The sequence below is a fragment of the Stomoxys calcitrans genome, chromosome 1 (assembly GCF_963082655.1).
Source record: "Stomoxys calcitrans chromosome 1, idStoCalc2.1, whole genome shotgun sequence".
Lineage (NCBI taxonomy): Eukaryota > Metazoa > Arthropoda > Insecta > Diptera > Muscidae > Stomoxys > Stomoxys calcitrans.
The window spans coordinates 53,619,199-53,639,923 of record NC_081552.1 but is presented as its reverse complement, the minus strand read 5'-3'; the positions used below and the strand labels follow the sequence as shown (position 1 = coordinate 53,639,923).

At 36.2% G+C, this 20,725-nt stretch overlaps 1 protein-coding gene across 6 annotated transcripts in view; it reads left to right on the top strand.

Moving 5' to 3' along the window:
- LOC106090298 (ecdysone-induced protein 75B, isoforms C/D) overlaps nucleotides 1-20,725 on the top strand; it is a 456,620-nt gene that overhangs the window by 396,675 nt on the left and 39,220 nt on the right. The gene's annotated exons all lie outside the window — the stretch shown is intronic.

Here is a 20,725-nt window from a genome sequence, read left to right as displayed (position 1 = left end):
TTTTGAAAATTAAAGCTCCTCCATATTATTTTCCTTTATTCTTGACATGCAAAAATCATTTGATTTGCTTATAAATACACCCTATGGTTTTGCCCTCTCCTGATAATAATCAATGACTCATGTGCTGCTTGTTTCATTGGGCTTACGCTTGCTATAATTGAACACTCGCCTTATTATTATTATTAGTTTTGTTATTATGCAACAAAACGCCCTACATATTTCAATTCCAAACAAAGACCAGGTGCTTAATAGCACTCAAATTTTGTCTGAAATCAAGCAACAAAGACCAATGCAAGCAAGCCAAGCCAAGGGGCGAATTTATAATGGAGTTCTGATAACTCGAATGAACATGAACGTTAACACCATACACAGCCACTCACTTACACAGCCAGTCACTCACCTACCCAGACATGGTCGCTTTAAATCATTTCATTTCATATTTTGTTGTTGTTGTTTTTTTCGTTTTTCCAACTACAATTTTTTGACAATTTCAATGAGTCACAGCATAAAAAGGTAACGCATATACATATTTTATGCGATTAATAAAAACAAACATACGACCAGGCAAACAAGAGACAACACAAGCCGCCAGCCACTCAGCCATACAGCTAGAAGCCGCCAGCCACCTAACGTCAACCAATCATTCAGTCATGAGAGCCATACGCACAACTCTTAGCTTTGTTGGGCTAACAAAAAAAAAAACAAAAAAAAAAAACTCGTTTCTTGACTTATGCTAAAGTTTAACGCTCAACAACTCAGAGAAACGGATGGACAGACGGACGGACGTACAAAAATTCAAAGTTGAGTTAAGCAAAAGAAGACAAAACAAAAAAAAAAACAAAAAATTGGCATCCAATGCTTGACTTCAACAAAGTTCATTGAACTCTTAGGCAGTTGACTTTGTTACATTTTTTTTTGTTTTTGTATTTTTTTTCTTATATTCTCGGCTTGCCAATGTTGTTGCCACTAAACCCCTTTGCTTCTCGCGCTCTCTCTCTCTCTCTCTCTCTCTCTCTCTCTCGCCTATTTTTCTTTTCTAATGCCTTTTGTTGAGAAAACTTGATTTGAATTTGAATTTAAACCAGCAAATAATGTAACAAAATCATACAAAACAAATTTGCATATGTTCTCCAGCTAGAGTGGTCTATATGCATATCCAATGACTTCAAAGAAAACAACAAAAAATTTGTCAAAACCTTAAAAGCCACCAAACACATTTGCCAACAAAAGATCCTTTAACATTGTAAGGCAATAAGTAAAAGTTATTATCTAGTTTCGTTGACCGCATCCTGTCTTCCTTTTCGGGACCTACATATGTACATATCCTGTGTGCAGGGGACATTACTCCGCACAGAAAACTTACAAAGCAAAGTCCAAAAAAAAAGCACAATGAACTCAATGTTATTGCGAGCGAGCTCTCTTGTTATGGCTGTGCAGTTCATTGACATTTTTCTGGCATAGTACGAATACAAGATTCTAGTAACCCCTTCTGTAGTTGGGTTTCAGTTTGCCAGTTTTTTGTTTGTCATACAAAACTATATCCGTCTGTAAATTAGTTGGCCGTTTGGCAGCTATGGTTATGTTACAGTTGCAATTTTTAAGGTTACATAGCCATGTTGTCTTCATTCCGCACAGCTCCTCTCAAAAATACGCCCCCACTTTTTGTCACTAGCCCAACAATGAGGCTTTGACGCTGCTGCTGCTGCATTAGACTAACTAACTGCTATCTGCCCCACTACGCCATCTGTACACAAGGCGGTTGAGGTGGTGGCCGCAGTTTGGGTGTAGTGTAGCTCTTGGCAACTGAGCCACTAACATTTGGTCGTCTTCGAACCCAGCACTGAACACCACCACCATCATTCAACCAACCCATCATTATAATGTGCAACTAACCATTCCATTCCATTGCATTGCCATGCATTTGAGATAGTGCGAATGTTGGCGTTGTTTTTGCAGCTGCCGCTGCTGTTTACTGCCACTGCTGGCTTTTTGGCTACTACTCCGTGTTGCTGCCTCAATTTACGCTGTGGCAGCCTTTTACATTGCATTTGTTGTTGTTGTGGTCGTTTTTTTTTCTTATTCCTATACGAGTGTCGGTCATTGAACGTAAACTCGGTCAAAGCAAGCAACAACCCCTGGCAGCAGCAGCATTGTATGGAAAAACACACGCTGCACGCAGCAGCCTCTGTTGTGTGGCAGCTGAATACTGAAAGAAGAAGCTGAAAAAAGCAAAATCAAACCAAACCAAATCAAACTGAAGTGAACTCTTTCAACATGAAATTTAGCACAATGAACTCTTATGACACCATGTGAAAGGGTTGGCCTTCTATACAGCCCACCATAGCCTGTAAGAGACAGACTAAGTGAGGGGGACTAACAAAAATGGGGGAGTGTGTATTAGTGTGTGTGTGTGTGAAATGCTAAAGCGTGTCTATGTATATGGTGTTTTGATATTTGTGAACTGAGAACGAAAGTTCGAGAAATTAAATGAACTAGTTCGAAGGTACATAGGGCTCAAGGATTTTTTTTGTAGAAAAACTTATTAAAATTCAAAGCTGAAATTATTAAAACTCTAAACAAATAAAAAGAACGAATAAATGGATATACTATAATCTGTATTAAAAAAAATCATAATTTAAAACTATATTCGGACCAAAGCAGTTTTGAGCAAACGACTCGTTTTCCCTTTATAATACTCTGAAAACGACTCGTTTTTTCTTTAACATTTATAAGGGCAAAACGACTCGTTTTACTCAAAAACGAGTCATTCAAAGTATGTGTGCCCAAATAAATGCTAAATTGTGCCTAATAAACACAGCCGGCTTTTCTTAACATTTATAAGTCATTCAAAGCATGTGTGCCCAAATAAATGCTAAATTGTGCCTAATAAACACAGCCGGCTTGAATAATGTCAAAATATAAAAATCTAATTTTTTCCAAAAAAAAATTATAAAATAAACCAAATTTTACAAGAATAAATCTTAACAATAGTGCTTCGTTACATTTATGTTGGAGTGTGAAAAACATCTCAAATGGTATGAGCGGTTGAGATGTTTTTCAAAACAACACAAGCAAAACGAGTCAATGTATACTCCTTGTGCTGATTTTCTTTTACGACTGTTTTTCTTGTCTTATTACCCTAACACTCAATTGACATTATTGAGGGCTACCCATACATTCTGGCTTATAGATCCTTTTTTCCGAATTGACATCCCCGTTGTTGGGTTTACTCAAACTTTCTAGTTGTTGGAAAGAAATTTAAGTTTGAAAGTCCACATTGTCCCATAGTTGGAAGTATAGGATGGCCAACGAATAGCTTGAATATTTAAAAAATTAAATTTATTGAAAATTTAAGTAAAAACTTGCAATGAGTAAAGAAACACTTTTTGTCAACTTATTTCCTTTTTTTTTAAATTCTTTTACTATTTTTTTTTTAAATCTTAAATTTGTTTTGTGCTTGCACCCCTATTCCTGAGTCATTGAGGCATTCAAGTTAAAAATACCAAAAATTATTCACGAACTAAAGACACTAAGATAAAGTTTAAGTTTGAAAGAGCCAAAATTGTTTCAGAGTTGGAAGTATAGAAAACCTTCCATTATAGGATTAAAAAAATATTAAAATAAATTATATTATACATTAAAAACATGTTGCATTGGATGAAAAAAAAAACCTTTGATTGCCAATTTAGTTCCAATCTCTTGATTTTTTAAACATATTCCGATTCTGTTTTATCTAAAAAATTTTCCCTTTATTTTTTTCCCAAATTGCCATCCCTATTCTTGGGACTATCCAGACTTTCTTAAAAATCAGAATAAAATTTAATCTTAAAAGATCAAACATTTTTCCAGAATTAAAAATATAAGGTAGCTTACGTTCAGGCATACCGTATAACTTGTTGAAGATGGCAAAAACGGCCCATGACCATGAATTTTTTTATCGAATGGGTCCATACAAGTCGCCATTCCAAATCGAAGTAAAAGTACTGCAAATTAACCTATAAGGGGCTATATGAATACCTATGTGTTCCTTATTTGGAAGAGTTTTAAAAAGAGTCAATATAACTCACGGATATACAGATGGGTGGACGACAGACAGACAAATGATTGGATGATCAGAGAGGTAGACTGACAGACCAACTGACCGGGGAATAGATAGATGGCCTAACAACGGGCAGACAGAACATTTTATGGACAGACGGACAAGAAGAACATTTTTACCCACATTTAGGGTCATTTTCAAAAAGATTCCATAAAGTAGGAAAACATTTTCAAATGATTTTAGCTCAAAAACCAGTAAGAAGAGTCAAAAGTCGGGCGGTGTCGACTTTATAATACCCTACACCTAACCTATAGGTACAAAGTGGGAACTATATCTAATTCTGAACCAATTTTGATGGACATCGGCGGATGTTTTCAGATGGGTTATAAAACAATCAGTATTTCGAGATTTCGAGAAACTATGTTCAAACTGTAAGAAATATGGTTGATATATGACAACATTATTACAAATTACCCAAATCTGACGAACATGTTTATAGGAGCTACATCTAACTCTGAACCGGTTTTGGCAAACTTCTTTGATATTGTGGTAGGCGTCGAGTAAAGCGTTGCCTAGATTGGTCAATAAATGCGCTTGCAGTGGCTCTGGAAGTGAAAATCGGGCGATATACATATATGGCAGTTATATCAAAATCTGAATCGATTTCTATGAAATTGTAATATTAGGAGTCATAAGAAAATCCTTCCTGCCAAATTTCGAGAGAATCGGTAAACAAATGGACACTTTATTGCAATATTTCTCACAATCAGACGAACATATTGGGTTGCCCAAAAAGTAATTGCGGATTTTTCATATAGTCGGCGTTAATAAATTTTTTCACAGCTTGTGACTCTGTAATTGCATTCTTTCTTCCGTTAGTTATCAGCTGTTACTTTTAGCTTGCTTTAGAAAAAAAGTGTAAAAAAGGTATATTTGATTAAAGTTCATTCTAAGTTTTATTAAAAATGCATTTACTTTCTTTTAAAAAATCCGCAATTACTTTTTGGGCAACCCAATACAATTTTATTGCATTATTACTGCAAATGGGAGCTATATCCAAATCTGAACCGATTTCTAAAAAAACTCCCCTGTAATGTCGGGAGTCATAAGAAAATCCATCTTGTCAAATTTCGAGAGAATCAATTGACAAATGACCATTTTATTGTAGTGTAACTGCAAATCGTACGATCACGTATATGGGAGCTATATCCAAATCTGATCCGATTTTTGCCAATTTCAACAGCCTTTGTCTCTAGGCCGAAAAACATGCCTGTACCAAATTTGAAGAGGATCGAATGGAAATTGCGACCTGTAGTTTGTACACAATTTAATATGGACAGAGAGACAGTCGGACATAGCTAAATCGAATCAGAAATGGATTCTGAGTCGATCGATATAATAGTTATCAATGGATCAATCTCTTTTCCTTTCGGGTGTTACGAGCAAATGCACTAAGTTATAATACCCTGTAGGGTATAAAAAAAAATCTGGACTGGAATTATTTGAACAATTTCCGACTATATGGGGGCTATGTGTAGAATATTTGGGCCTATGAGCACCATAACTGAAGTTGATACAGAAAGGGCCGATACAAATAACAGACAGTCATCTGGAGAGGCAATTTTTTGGACAGACGGACAAGAAACGTATTTTAACAATATAGGCCAGCTATTGCCAAATCCCTTCCAAATATTTTGGTCTTTTCTTTAAGGGTCTGAAGCATAAAGAATTTTTTTTTTTTTTTTGAAAAATTTTTATATCGGAGAATTCTGAGTTGGTAGTATTTAAACTATTCAATTAAAAATGGTATTGAAATAAAATTTGTTATTTACAACTCTAATTGGCCTTTGAGAAATTTTCTTTTTTTTTTTTCAAAATAACCCTGCTTTCTCTCTGGATCTTTCTAAAAACAACCCACTACTATTTAAAACAAAAATCATACCCATTCGTACATCCTCTTACGGTATAAAAGTACTTCAAGTCATCCAATGAGGTTACCCAAGTTTAGTGTCCTCATTTCTCTGGAGCACAAACAAAGCTACAAATAAAAGCAAAAAAAAAAAAACAAAAAAAACAAACACCAACCGCAGCACACACATACAGCACGTAGCCTGATACAGCAGAAGAGATGTAAACACACATCCGCTGGTATATTTTTTTACATACAAATTGTGTGTCTGCACGTATGTATGTTGTCGGTTGGCCCCCACATCAAGTGAGCAGGCAGCCAGAAATCGAGTAAAATTTATATGAAAATGAAAAAAAAAAAATCTGTAGGGAAAATACAATAACAACACCATTGATAAGCATAACAAATGTCTATTAAAAAAAAAAAAGTAAAAGAGCGAGAGCGAAATTGTTGTTGAAAAACCTAAATATCTAAGTGTGTGGGCATGGATGGTTGGTCCTGAAAGCAAGGGGTGAATGAACCTTTTGCATGAACAGGGCCCACAATATTTAAATCCCCATTCCCATACCAGCGGCAGTAGCTGTTATGACCCATTATGGAAACCAACGCCAGACTCATTAGAATGCAGTGAAATACACACACACACACACACACTTGAGAGCTTAGGGAAAATTGGGATCACAAATGGGGAAAATTTGGGAAATAACATTTCCGTTTTAAGGCATTGATAAATCAAATACAAAAAAAAAAGAGAAAGAGAAACAAACAAGTAAGAGCGTGCTAGGGTCGGCCGGGCCGAATCTTATATACCCTCCACCATGGAGCGCATTTGTCGAATTCTATGCGCGGTATCTCTTTTTAGGCAAACAGAGAATATTGAATAAGAACTTTCTGCTATTGGAGTTGTATCAAGTTAAAGTCCGATTCGGACCATGAATGCTGAACATTGTAGAAGTCATTGTGTAATATTTCAGTTCATTCTGATAAGAATTGCGCCTTGTAGGCGCTCAAGAAGCAAAATCGGGAGATCGGTTTAAATGGGAGCTGTATCAAGCTATTGATCGATTCAGACCATATTAAACACGTATGTTGAAAGCCATGGGGGAAGCCGTTGTACAAAATTTCTGCCAAATCGGATGAGAATTGCGCCCTTTAGAGGCTCAAGAAGTCAAGATCCCAGATCGGTTTATATGGCAGCTCTATCAGGTTATGTAGTGATTTAAACCATACTGAACACACTTATTGAAAGTGATACCAAAACACTGTGTGCAAAATTTCAGTCAAATCAGACGAGGATGGCGCCCTCTAGAGGCTCAAGAAGTCAAGACCCACGGTTGGTTTATATGGCAGCTATATCAAGATATGCACCGATTTAGGCCACACTTGGCACAATTGTTGGATATCATAACAAAATACTTTATTCAAAATTTTATTGAAATCGGATAGGAATTGCGCCCTCTAGTGGCTCAAGAAGTCAAGACCCAAGATCGGTTTATACGGCTGCTACATCAGGTTATGGACTGATTTAAACCATACTTTGCACAGTGGTTGGATATCATTACAAAATACTTCGTGCAAAATTTCATACCAATCGGAAAAGAATTGCGCACTCTAGAGGCTCAAGAAGTCAAGACCCAAGATCGGTTTATATGGCAGCTACATCAAAACATGGACCGATATGGCCCATTTACAATACCAACCGACCTACACTAATAAGAGCGGCTAGCTTTACTCCTTCGAAAGTTAGCGTGCTTTCGACAGACAGACAGACGGACGGACATGGCTATATCGACATAAAATGTCACGACGATCAAGAATATATTGGGTTGCCCAAAAAGTAATTGCGGATTTTTCATATAGTGGGCGTTGACAAATTTTTTCACAGCTTGTGTCAGTTATCAGCTGTTACTTTTAGCTTGCTTTAGAAAAAAAGTGTAAAAAAAGTATATTTGATTAAAGTTCATTCTAAGTTTTATTAAAAATGCATTTACTTTCTTTTAAAAAATCCGCAATTACTTTTTGGGCAACCCAGTATATACTTTATGGGGTCTCAGACGAATATTTCGAGTAGTTACAAACTGAATGACGAAACTGGTATACCCCCATCCTATGGTGGAGGGTATAAAAATGAATACCAGGAGAATTAATGGGATTCATTCATTGAACTTTGACATTTTTCCCCTGCTGGGTGAAATAGAAATTTTCCCGAAATGGGTTTCTTGGTTGGGGTATGGATGTTTTGTTTGTTCAGTATTAGTGCTAATAGTAATGTTGTCTCCATATAGTGCCATAGAAACCACAAGAAAAAAAACCTAAATAACACTCTGGCCAAGTGGCCAACCCATGGTTTGGTGGTGTGATTGCCTAAAATTTTGACATTTCAATTACAAGCTTCACCGCTCCTTGTTTTGTTTTTGTGTGAAACCTTGATGTGGCTGCTTTTGTTTTTATTAAGGCAAATAATGGTCAACTATGGTTGTTGATGATAATGATGATGGCGATTGGCCTATTCATGGCATTTATTGACTTTGTCGCCTATGTTAATTATTTTTCAAATGTGTGGGTCCAATGAAAGCATTTGAAAATTTGTAACAATATCAAAAAGTAAAATTTGGTAATTAAGGTGTAATTTGTTTAACATGGGGGGGGGGGGGGGGGAGAGAAGAGGTGGTAGTGGGGAAAATAAATTGCACATTTGGTAGGAACACTAGCGGTAAGGTTAAATTATTAAAACAGTGATTAGGGCTTGCAAAATATTTGAATAAAAAGGAAAATTTTCTTCTATTCTGCTGGCGCCCAACGTGGCGATTAAAGAAAAACTTTAATTTTGTTGAATGGTTGCATCTTTATGGCGCCAAACCTAGAAAGAAAAGTAAGTCCTATACTCTGGTTTTTTGTTGGGGAATATATTTAAAAAATTTTAGTTATCAAGTGGCGCCCAACATGGGCAGAATTTAAAGGTTTTGCTTTAATTGCAAATTTGCAAATTTTGCCCATTAACATTCCACTAAGGAACAGGGGCAAACTTCTCACATATCAATGAGTGCTGTCCGATTCAAGTTCAAGCTCAATGATAAGGGGCCTCCTTTTTATAGCCGAGTCCGAGCGGCGTGCCGCAGTGCGACACCTCTGTGGAGAGAAGTTTTACATGGCATAGTACCTCACAAATGTTGCCAGCATTAGGAGGGGAAAACCACCGATGAAAATTTTTTTCTCATGGTCTCGCCTGGCTTCGAACCCAGGCGTTCAGCGTCATAGGCGGACATGCTAACCTCTGCGCCACAATGGCCTCCTGGTTTGCTTTAATTAAGAAGAGAAAAATATTTGCACAAAAACCCTTTGCTATTGCCGCCAAGCTCACACATTTGATACACAATCTTTGTTGTTGTTGTTGTTGTAGCCACATTTTCATGTGGAAGTGGCGATCCTCGTCAAGCTCCTGGATAGCTCAAGGACCGATCGCCGCTGGAACAAGGTGACCATTGGTTATTTAAAGGCCCTCAGTTTATAGGCACTCAGTATTTGTGCAAGAGCCGGTGCCGCTCGGCCTCTCACTGAGGCTCTCAGCTCGATAGCGCTGATTGTCCGCAACTGACGTTGCATCTACTCCGTATGAAGGATTTCACTATCCCTTAGCCTGCGGACGCGCCCGGTAGCTCGCACCTAAGCTTCTTGTGACAGCAATGAACACCACCCAAATCGGACCTCAATTTTCTAGCTTGTGTGGTGCTCACAGCTATCCTGTGCCGAGGATGATGTAACACATACATTTTTTTACTTTTTTTTTATGTTGGACCCCAACGCGTTGTTTCAGTAAAGATGATTAACTTATTAAAGAAAGGATTAAAGCAAAATAAAAAAAAAATTATATATTTGCGCTATACATTGCGTGACTAGTTGCATATTCCTCTGTCTAAAAATATTTTTTTAGTTAAATTTTTTTGGCGCTCAACATTTATTTTAGAACTTTAACTATTTTTTCAATTGCCACTGTTCTTTTTAAACGCTGACTTATAAATGGGGGGAAGACCCATATATTTTTAAGTTCATATAAGGAATGGTATTATTATTCACTATTTCCTCTCAATTTTTGATAAGCCTTAATTAGCGCCCAAAGTGTATTAAAATCTAAATCTTCTTGCGGTGTTCTTAAATCCAATAATTGGCATCCAACATAGCATTGCGCTTGAAGAATAGTTTTTCTAGATAAACTTCATTTTCAAACCACTGTATGGCTTAGTTTATGGCCTAAGAAGTCATTAAATATGTATTGGTTCCCCTACTCAGGGGAGGGGTTTAATAACCCAACACTCTATTTGCCCCATCAATAAGCTACACCTTCAACTCTAGCTTCACTGCTAAACGTTAGTTCGTTCACCCACCCCCAGTGGGCTAAGCTAATAAATGACCAAGGCGTAACAAACAAATGGTAGCACTGAATCAGGTTAAAGTTCAATGACTTGTGGATGCATAAAGCACACAGCCAACCATGTACATACATACATACATACATACATACATGTATATGCGGCACTCATTGGACTGAGTACCACCATGGCAAGCAAGCCAGCAAGGATATGTAGGTATTTTGGTAGCATAAACTCCTTCTACCCGCTCTACAAAAGGATTAAAACAGACTCACATGCGTTAGCTAAGGCAAGTTGGCCAAGAGAAAGGGAGAGAGAGAGGGTGTTTACACCTACACATGCATACCAACCAACTGTGTGTGCTCAACTGCTAATTTGCCATTGTGTGAGAGTGTCTTTAAAGCTTCCTGTTGATGATTTGTGTGTGTGTGTGTTTTTTTAGCTTTTTTTGAAACGCACATGCCAAAGACCTCATGGCATAGGAAAAGCGACAACCTATATTCTAATATACAACAAGCATTATGGAACAACCACCTATACATCATAAACATCAACTGTATGTTGGTGGTGGATAACCACAAAACAAAAATGAGAGTGCCATATAGACTAGAGCTATTTTAAGGCTTATGTTTGAAACAAATTTCCTACTCATCGTCATCATTTAGAACATCGTCATCGTCATCGCCATCGCCATCATCATCAACACATAGCTATTTATAATTTTCGCCACAGAAACGTTACCCATGTTCCAGTGCGAGGGGTCTGGGTGTTTAACGGCACGCATTTTGCTTTGGTATATTTGGCAAATGGCAGTGCCACCAAACACCTTAGCTTGCCCTAACAACCAATGACAATACCCATTCACCACCCACTTTTTGCCGTTTTTTTTTTCTATTTTGTACAATTTCCAATGTGCTGCTGGCCTCCATGCAATTGACGTCATTCTGTGCAATATGAGAGCTCTGGCACAAGTAGACAATAACCTCGAGTTCATTTACCTTTTGGTGGTTACAACATTCTGGCCATGATGATGTTGACGATAATGACGATGTTGCTACTGCCGGTGCAGCTGCGGCAAACAGCAACTGCCAATGTTGTTGCAGCTGCAGCAAGCCTTAATACTCTCTTGTTGCTGTTAATGCTGCTGATTGAGGTCTCTCATGGCCAGTACTCTCTGTGTGAGCTAGTTTTGTGGGATACTTGTGTATAATGCTTCTATGAAACAACATGGGGTACACATTGAGCATATGACTCAAAGTTTTGAAAAAAAAAATTTATCTGAAAAACATTTTGGCAAAAATATTATCTCAATGCAATTTTTTTATTGAGATAATAAACAAGAGGGGGTTCACACTTTAACAACAAAAACAAATTATTGTGCAAATATAAATTTCTTCTGTGAGTGCCCCTACTTTTAAATTTTAGTAAGGATTAAATACGCTTTTTGTGCTAAAATAAATTTACACTAAAAATCAAACAAACTACCCCTAACCCCTCTACTTTCAATTGTATTATTCTCGCAATCATTTTTATACCCACCACTATAGGATAGGAGGGGGTATATTCATTTAGTCCTTCCGAAATATTCCTCTAAGACCCCATAAAGTTTATATATTCTTGATCGTCTTGACTTTCTGAGTCGATCTAGCCATAGCGGTTGAATGCGTAAAGCTAGTCGCTTGAAATTTTGCACAGATACTTAGTATCGATGGAGGTCGTTGGACATAGCTTCCATATAAACTGATCTCCCGATTTGATTTCTTGAGCCCCTGGAAGCCGAAATTTTTGCCCGATTTGGCTGAAATTTTGCATGCGATGTTGTGTTATGGTTTATAATAACTGTGTCAAGTCCGATCTAAATCGGTCAATAACCTGATATAGCTTCCATATAAACCGATCTCCCGATTTGACTTCTTAAGCCACTGGAAGCCGCAATTTTTGTCCGATTTGGCTGAAATTTTGTATGCGGTGTTCTGCTAAGAGTTCCTACAACTGTGGCAAGTAAGTCTATATCCTGATATATAGCTCCCATATAAACCGGTCTCTCGATTATCCTTGTTCGGTTCCCAGAAGCTTTGTAGTTTGGTATGTGGAATAAAATTATGCCCTTAAACTAAATTTAGTTTGTATAAATTTTTAGCAGAATCTATGGTGGTGGGTTCCCAAGATTCGGCCGCCCGAACTTGTTTATAATTGTATTGGCTCTTTATTTGAAATCTTCGCCCATAACATCTTGACATATTTTTTTAATAGTTAGTACAAGAAGTGCGAACCCCTCTAAAAACGTCCAAGTGAATATTTTCAAAATAAAAACAAATTCAAAATGTTTTCTGATATTTAAAAAAAAAAAATTATTTTGTTCAGTCTCTTAATGTTTTTTTTTTTCAATGTGTTTGTTTTTATTTTTATATTTTACTTGCTGACCCCGGCTCGCTCAGGTGCTCCCGATAATGCTATGTTAGAGAGGAGTACTGTAAATTTGGAAATTTCTCCTTAATTTTGGTTGAAAATGTATTCCAATTTACTGTGGATTTTTCTACTCTCAAATATCTCTCGTTTAAACCCCACATTGCAATGATCAGTAAAAAGTCCTGTTTGGTGGTGGGGTGGACCCCCAGAGACTTGGTCCAAAAAGAGGAAGTCAATTTCGCGCTCTACTCCCAAAACTAATGTTCGATTTGAAGGGTTTTTTTTGTGGTGGGGTGACCTACGAAACACTTAGTCCCGCAATTGGATAGAAGATTCGTTTTGTACTCTCAAATACCTATACCCATATTGTAGGGTTTTGTTCTATTTATCAGCTTGCCGGGTTTTGGGGTTTGGGCGGCCCTCCTAGGCACCCCCCCACCGATTTTAAAACCAAAATTTTTCGTTTTTAGATCACTGTAAGTGTGCCAACAAAATTTCGCTTGAATCGCCATATCCATCTTCGAGATCTGGTGTTTTTGAAAATTATTGTAAGGGGGGAGGGTCCGACTCCCCTTCAGATATCAAAAAATGGATTACTCTATTTTCACCATGGGTCCAGATGGTGATCTGTGAAAATCGGTACAGCCGTTTTTGAGTCTATATGTAACACACAAACAAGCAATCCGACAAACAGACACAAATTCATTTTTATACACAAAATTTTTTTTTTTTTTTTTATTTGAATATAAAATTTTTTTTTTTATTTTGAAATTTTTGTTTTATATTTTAACCCTTTTGAGGGCCGTATGTAACTAACTTTTATTTTCAAATAGACTTTTACAGGCTGCTCTGTCTCTACAGAATAATATAGAAATAATAATTTTTTCAAAAATAAGCCAAGGAGAAATGTTTTCGGCAAAAATCAAAAGTTTTCAATATTCTTACAACCTTTATATTTTGATGAAAAAAAAAAAAACAAATATGTCATAGTATTAATTGAATACGTTCTGAAATCCACTAGATGATAGAAATATTAAAAAAATATATATATATATATACACTGTCGGACAAAATAAAGTGCGGTTTTAAATATTTTGATTGAAACATATGTTTGTTGTTTGCAAATGTTTGTAGTTTTATTTTTAATTCGGTTAATATTTTACCTAATAATGAAATAAACATTGAACTCTTTCTTTATATTTTCTATTTGTAATACAAAATATAGGGCACATAAGGAATTTCAAGTGACAAAGTAAAGTAAAAACTTAAAAAAAAATTTAAATCATAAAAAATTAAATATCTTTAAAATTTATTACGAAGTTGCTCCTGCTTTGTTATTTATGATTTCTCTCAATCTTTTCTTTTCTTTCCAAATACTTCAAAGTATTTGGTGGAATTGCCCACCATTCACTTTGCATTTTTTCCCAAAATGTTTGAAAATTTGATCTGGATTCTATGGGGTCTAGATCAGGGCTTTGAGCAGGCAATTCAAATTTTTCAACGTGATTTTCTTCAAAATATTTTTTAGCAACTTTACTCGTGTGCTTGGGATCGTTGTCTTGTTGAAAGATGAACTCCCCCAAACCAATTTCCTCTGCACTGCTATAAAGATTTTCTTCCAATATATTTACATAGTGCTCTCCAGTAGTTTTATAGTAAATTTTTACGAGCCTACCAACTTTTGAAGAGGAAAAAAAATTCAGCGCACCATGAGGCTTCCTCCACCATGTTTGACAGTATGTATAAGGTTTTTCGATTTTAGTCTTTGTATTGATTCACACCACACTCTTTTCTGATTTTTGCAATTTTTTAAGTTCATATTTTGACTCGTCTGTCCAAACAACTTTAAAGGTTTTTTTCTATTGGCTGCTCTTAGGAGAGGTTTTTTCTTAAACCCCTGTCATTAAGACTTCTTTGGACAGTTCGAGTCTAAATATTTTATTCTAGCTTCTCTCTTAAATCTCTGGCTGTCATAAAAGAATTTCTCTTTTCTAGAATTGCAAAATGATCACCCTCAAGCGTCGTCGTCTTCGTCGTTTTCTGCCAAATAATTTGTTCAAATTTTTATTTGACTTCTTTATTTTATACAAAGCAGTAATTTTTCTGACCCCAGATTTTGATATTTTACATTTGGAACTCAAAGCTTTCAATTTCATTCCATTTTCGCCATCTAGTGCCAACATATATTTTTGAGTTTCGGTTAAGGGCTTCATTTCGAAAAAGTAATGGTCCATGCCCGGATTTTTGGGGAAAAAAAATCAGGAATGTTTTATAAGTTTCACGATTTATAAAAAATCGCACTTTATTGTATCGCGAAGACTTTTTTTACACTACAATACTTTTAGATCAGAAACCGGAACGAACGAGTTTAAAAATTTCAAATGTTTATGGAAATAATTGAGGCACTCCAACAAATAACGGGATAATAAAAAACAGTGAATAATACACGTAGATAAAAAAATATTAAGGATTAATGAAGAAGGGTACACAACCGCACATTATTTTGTCCGACAGTGTATATTTTTCGACTTTATTTTTGATATTAATGATAATTGATAGTGTCTATCCTATTTATTTTTTCCAACCCCGATTTCTTGGGAACTATACAACACATAAACACCTAGAGTACCTATTATTTATCAGGGATCCGCCAGCTTCTTTAATGTTAAGTTTCAAAGAAATTGTAGCACATGGAGGGGAAGTGGTCTAAAATGGGTTAATTTTCTAAAATGGGTTAATTTTTATTTCAAGATATTAGTTTTTATTAAAAATGTTTTAATTATTCGTGTTTTCAAATTTATTGCGAATTCTCCTTATCACTAAGTTTTATTTCATTATTTCATCGTCTTTGGTCATCTGAATTTGAGAGAGAAAGTTTATGCCCATTTGTTGTTACTCGTAAAACATCTCTCTACATATGTCTCTTCTACCCATATTTTGCAAGGCATGCAGAGTTGTGGGCCAGAGCATGCTATGCACTATATGCCGATCAAAATGGAGAGAAATACCAGTCAGAAAATAATCTACTAGAATTATGTTAGGCCTATACAGCAAAGGCGTAGCAAGAAAGCAAAAGGGGCTAAGGGCTAAAATTTGAAATTAAGAAATTCAGGCAAAATTTGGCTTCAAAGCAACTTTTTAGCAAGGAATTTTAGATAGAAATTAATTTGTTTAGTTTAAAATGTTTATTTTACGATTCCTATCCTTTATGATTTGTCACTTTTAATCCAGGCGGTTTCCTACAACGCAACACAACACCCAAATTTAGTCACCTATAGACTTATGAGTCTATAAAACCAACACCTCTCTCTTCCTCTCAATCCCCCATATAACACATTTAAGAAAATATAAGGCGTCTCTGGCTATGTCTCCGATGCTTCCGATGCTGTTTGCTGCTGCTGCTGCCTTCGCTTATGACGATATAATAATCACGATGAATGATGCTGTAACTGAGTTCGTTGCCCCAATGTATGGCGGTTATGACGATGTGAAATTTCTGCTCTCACTTTCTATGAGAACATGTTAGTGAGCCAGTCAGCTGCTGCTGCTTCCTTTATGCCATTTCTTTGTTTATTCAACAAGAGGAGCTACATCGAGTGGCCAAGAGAGGAAACAAAATAGAGTTGTGGGGAGCCCAAGAACCCACACTGACACATGCTCACTTCGTTTGAGCTCATTGCATGGGGAGACTGCAGCAATAAGGAATGCCAGATGAAGGCAGCCAGTGTTGCACTGCGAGTGAAAATATTTCCCCCCCCCCCATTTCTGTTGGCAGGCGATGCTGCAGCAACAACTCTTTGTATTGCAGTTGGTAGTTTTTTTTTTTGCATGTTTAGCTAAGTGAAGCTACTGAACTCATAATCACCAACATCATCATCTTCATTATCGTCATCATTTACTATATTACAAACATGAAGCAAAACAAAACAGAAAAAAACTTAGCTGAGTTCATTCACTTCACTTTTCTTCACTTAGCTTGTGGTGTGTGTGATGGGCAACTGGCTAGCTACCTCTTCTTAATGTGTCTGGGGGAGTGTTTTCGAGATGAAATGGCAAAAATTCTAGTGGCGCTAAAAATCTGAAAACCCATTTTGTTTATAAGCATTGGGCTAATTTGAGGGAAACAGCACATCCCTAGTAGGAATTTTTGGGGATTTAGGAAAACTCAAAACACACAAAATAGAAATAAATATTGAAAAAAAAAAATATTTAAAAAAATATTGCATTAAAAATTAATATAATGAAGTAAAAACATACATAAATAAAAAAAATAACAACAAGCAAAAAATTGATCAAAAACTTAAATAAGAAAAGCGCTTTGCGTTATAAAATCCATGGTTAATCTGTATCCTAAAAAAAAAAACGATCTCTCGACTACTTGAATATCTAAAAAGTACGCTTTTTAACTTATTTGACATGAAGTTTGGAACTTGATGTTCTGTTATGGATTCTAATGTGCATGTCAAGTTTAAATTAAAGATCCATCAATTGGATGGAGATGATGTTGATGCCTAGGCGGCGGCCCGATCAGACTGTCACGATGTACGTGGACAGTCAGGCGGCGCTGAACTCTGGCGTAGGGCCGCGCTAAATCAAAACTGATAGGAAGATGCATGGGAGAGGCTGTCAAACTCTGCTGGGTCCCAGGCCATCAAGGTGTGACGGGTAACCATGCGGCCGTCGATCTGGCCTGGAATGGATCTCTGATTGCCGGAAATTTTGCTATGGAATCAGTAAAACCTCCACTGTGCAAGCCTGTTGGTAAGATGGTTGCCTTCTAATGACTGCACGAAAAAGGCGTTGGCTGGTGCTGTAGGCCATAGCCTTGTGATCGAGCACTTCGCTTATCCTGAGAAAGGGGCTGAGAAAGTTAACTTAGGACTGCTAATAGAAGTCCTGATAAGTCATTGCAACGTCAGGTCTTTGACGTTGCGCTGTGCGCAGTGGGGGGCAGACTTTCGCATGAAGTGCAATGATGAGGATTAGTTGGAGACGATCGAGCACTTGTTGTGTCACACAGAAATACAGCAATGTATCGACTTCGATAAAGGCATTTTGAATGTAAAATTCTGAGTTTTTACGGAATTTTCCCTATTTTGTTTTCTATTTTTCAATTTGCTATTACATTATTATTTACTAATAACTTTACAATTCTATTTTTCCATCAATTTTTTTTCCATTTTTATCTAGAATTTTCCAAACTGTTTTTACCATATTTTTCGTTCCCTAGCATAGAACTCGAAAAAAATTCAAATAATTCTTTGTAGGTCATTGAACCATTGCTAGCTCAAGTGAACTCTGCATATGTATGCTGTTCACACATATACACTATTACATAGGCTGGCGTATAATAAAACTCATAGTTTTTAATTGTATTGTAGTCTGTGCAAAATGCACTTTATCTAACATTACTCAATTGCACTCAGCTAACCAAGAGAGGAGAATAAGAGTCACACAGCTGCATTTTACCATATGCCTGACTATTCACTCAAATTCCAAAAAGTCTCCCCATTATTGTGGAGAGAGAGAGAGAGAGAGAGAGAGAATATATAAAACGTAATGTTGAATGAATTCAAAATTAAAATTGTAAAATGAAGCTCTCTGCACTCACTCTCGCAGAGATAACAATGACGATGCCAACGACGACGAACGACAATAGTAATGATGATGATGTTGGTAGGGAGGAGATGTTGGGAGCATATTTTTGAGGTGATGGTGTGGCTTTTGTTTTTGTTGTTGCTTTGCTTTTTAGAAGCAACACACAGCCACCAACAACAACCACATCGACGACGACGACAACAACAGAGCAAAAAAGAGCTCCATATTTCGAGGTTTTTGACCGAAATGTGGGTCACGACAATGGCGAGTTCGATGAACTAAACAATCATCAGTCGTACGTATGAATGTTCATATAGCGTTGTGTGTTCGCTTATGCGTTCGTTCGTTTGTTGGCTGTTTGCTTTGCTTTGTGTTTGTGTGTGCAAATGAATGCACGTATGGCGTATGGCTGTGTGTGCCCTCACCCATAAGGCGTTGTTTTTGTTGCTTTTGCCTCGCAATGTGTGTTCGTTTGCCTTAGTTGTTCATTCGTTCGTTCGTCACAACAGTCCCCAATAAACCACATTAAAATACAATACACATACGTCTTCGTCATATTACGTTGAAGTTTTGGGCTATGCACGCTTCAGTATGTGTGTTTTGTATGCTTTGTTTGTTATTTTTCGATTTTGAATGATTATTAATGATATTGAGAGTTTGTTCGTTTATTAGGAGTGGGAGCCGAGGTGGGTGGATGGGTGTTTGGTCTGAAGAAAGACCGAATCGGAGGGCTAATGCTAGCATGAATTGTTAACTGAAAAAGGCCGGGAGAGGTGGTATTGCAGTAGCAGTGTTGTATAATATTTAATGAATTATTTATTTGTATGCCCTGTTTTTCTTTAATAGGAAAAAATTCAGATAAAAAGTTTTTATTCCACAGAAGAAATTTCGAGTAAATAATACAGTAATATAAAAAAAACAAAACCTAATATTAAAAAATATAAAATAAAAAAAAAATAATATAATAAAATCGAATAGGAAATTTAAATGGAAATTTAAATTAACGTTTAATTACATAAAATTAAATACAAAAATAATAATAAAAATTTAATAAAAAACCATAAAAAAGCAACTAAAACAAAAGTATAAAAACTTATATGGAATGAAATAAAACCATACAATAATAAAACAAGCAAATAAAACAAAAATAAAATAAATTAAAAAGGAGAAAAAAATTAATAAACAATTCGAAAGAATAAAAAGGTAGTAAGAAGTTGAAAAATATAAAAACATATCCAAATAATTATATAATAAATAAAACAAAAATTAAAATATAAACCATATTATAAACGAGCATTTTATGAAATAAAAGATAAAGAAGTGCAAAAAAATTATCAAAAAAAAAAACAAAAAATCTAAAAAATAATATAATAAAAAAAAAATTCAAATACAAACAAACAAAAATGAGAAGAAATCGAAATAACAAAAAGTAATAATTAGAGAAAAAATGCTAAAAATATTAATTAAGAAACATAAATGAAGTGAACTAAAGAAAAAAAAATCAAACCCTTAAAATCCTTATATTTTTATTTAAGGCATTATCTAAGACTCTTTTGTTACATGTATATTCATATTTGATCTTAAAACATTTTTGAATTGTTTTTTTTTTTTTTCTTGTAATTTTTTAAAATTTTATTTTCCCATTAATTGCCTTTTTAGAAGTATCTTAACTGATAGCACAGTTTAGATCGTGTTTGTTTGCTACTATTTGGTTTCGTTTGGATTTTGCTGTTTCTTTATTTATTTTTGCAAAATGTGAATGTCCTCTGTTAGCCCGCAAATTAGAAAAAGAAAATGCAATGTGGCGCGAGGTTGACGACTGTTTAGCTCAATTCAGCTGGCTACAGAGACTCAGGGCACACACACACACACATACATAGGCGCACTTAAAGCATAAGAACCTACGGACCTCATGCAGCAGCACCAACTCTTGGGCCCCCGTCTTGCAACCCCAAAAATTCAACACCATGCGTTGCATATGCAAAAACAATCACTACTATCTGCTGCTGCTGCTGTGTGGCTGCTTTGGCTTCCATTCTTTTGCTCTACTATGAGTGAATGTGCACAGCACCGAGAAAGAGCCTTCACAGAATACTCTGCTCAAGAGCAGGGGCCTAGGAGCAAAGAAATAGGGATCCTCTACATAATGCACCTCAGTAGTGTTGCTAACACCCCTCTCTCAGCTTCCTCCCCAAATGGCTAGCGAGCTCACGTGTTCGTGCTAATACACCAACACACTATAGTGGAGAGCTAGCCCCAAGCTCTTGAGTTTATTTTCCTTTACTTGGGTCTCCCTGCACACACAGAGCCATAGTCATAGCCATAGCCACAGCACTAAAATGTTGAGTGTTTCTCAACTAAACGAGCATAGGCCAACAACAACGAACCAGCCAGCCAGTCAGC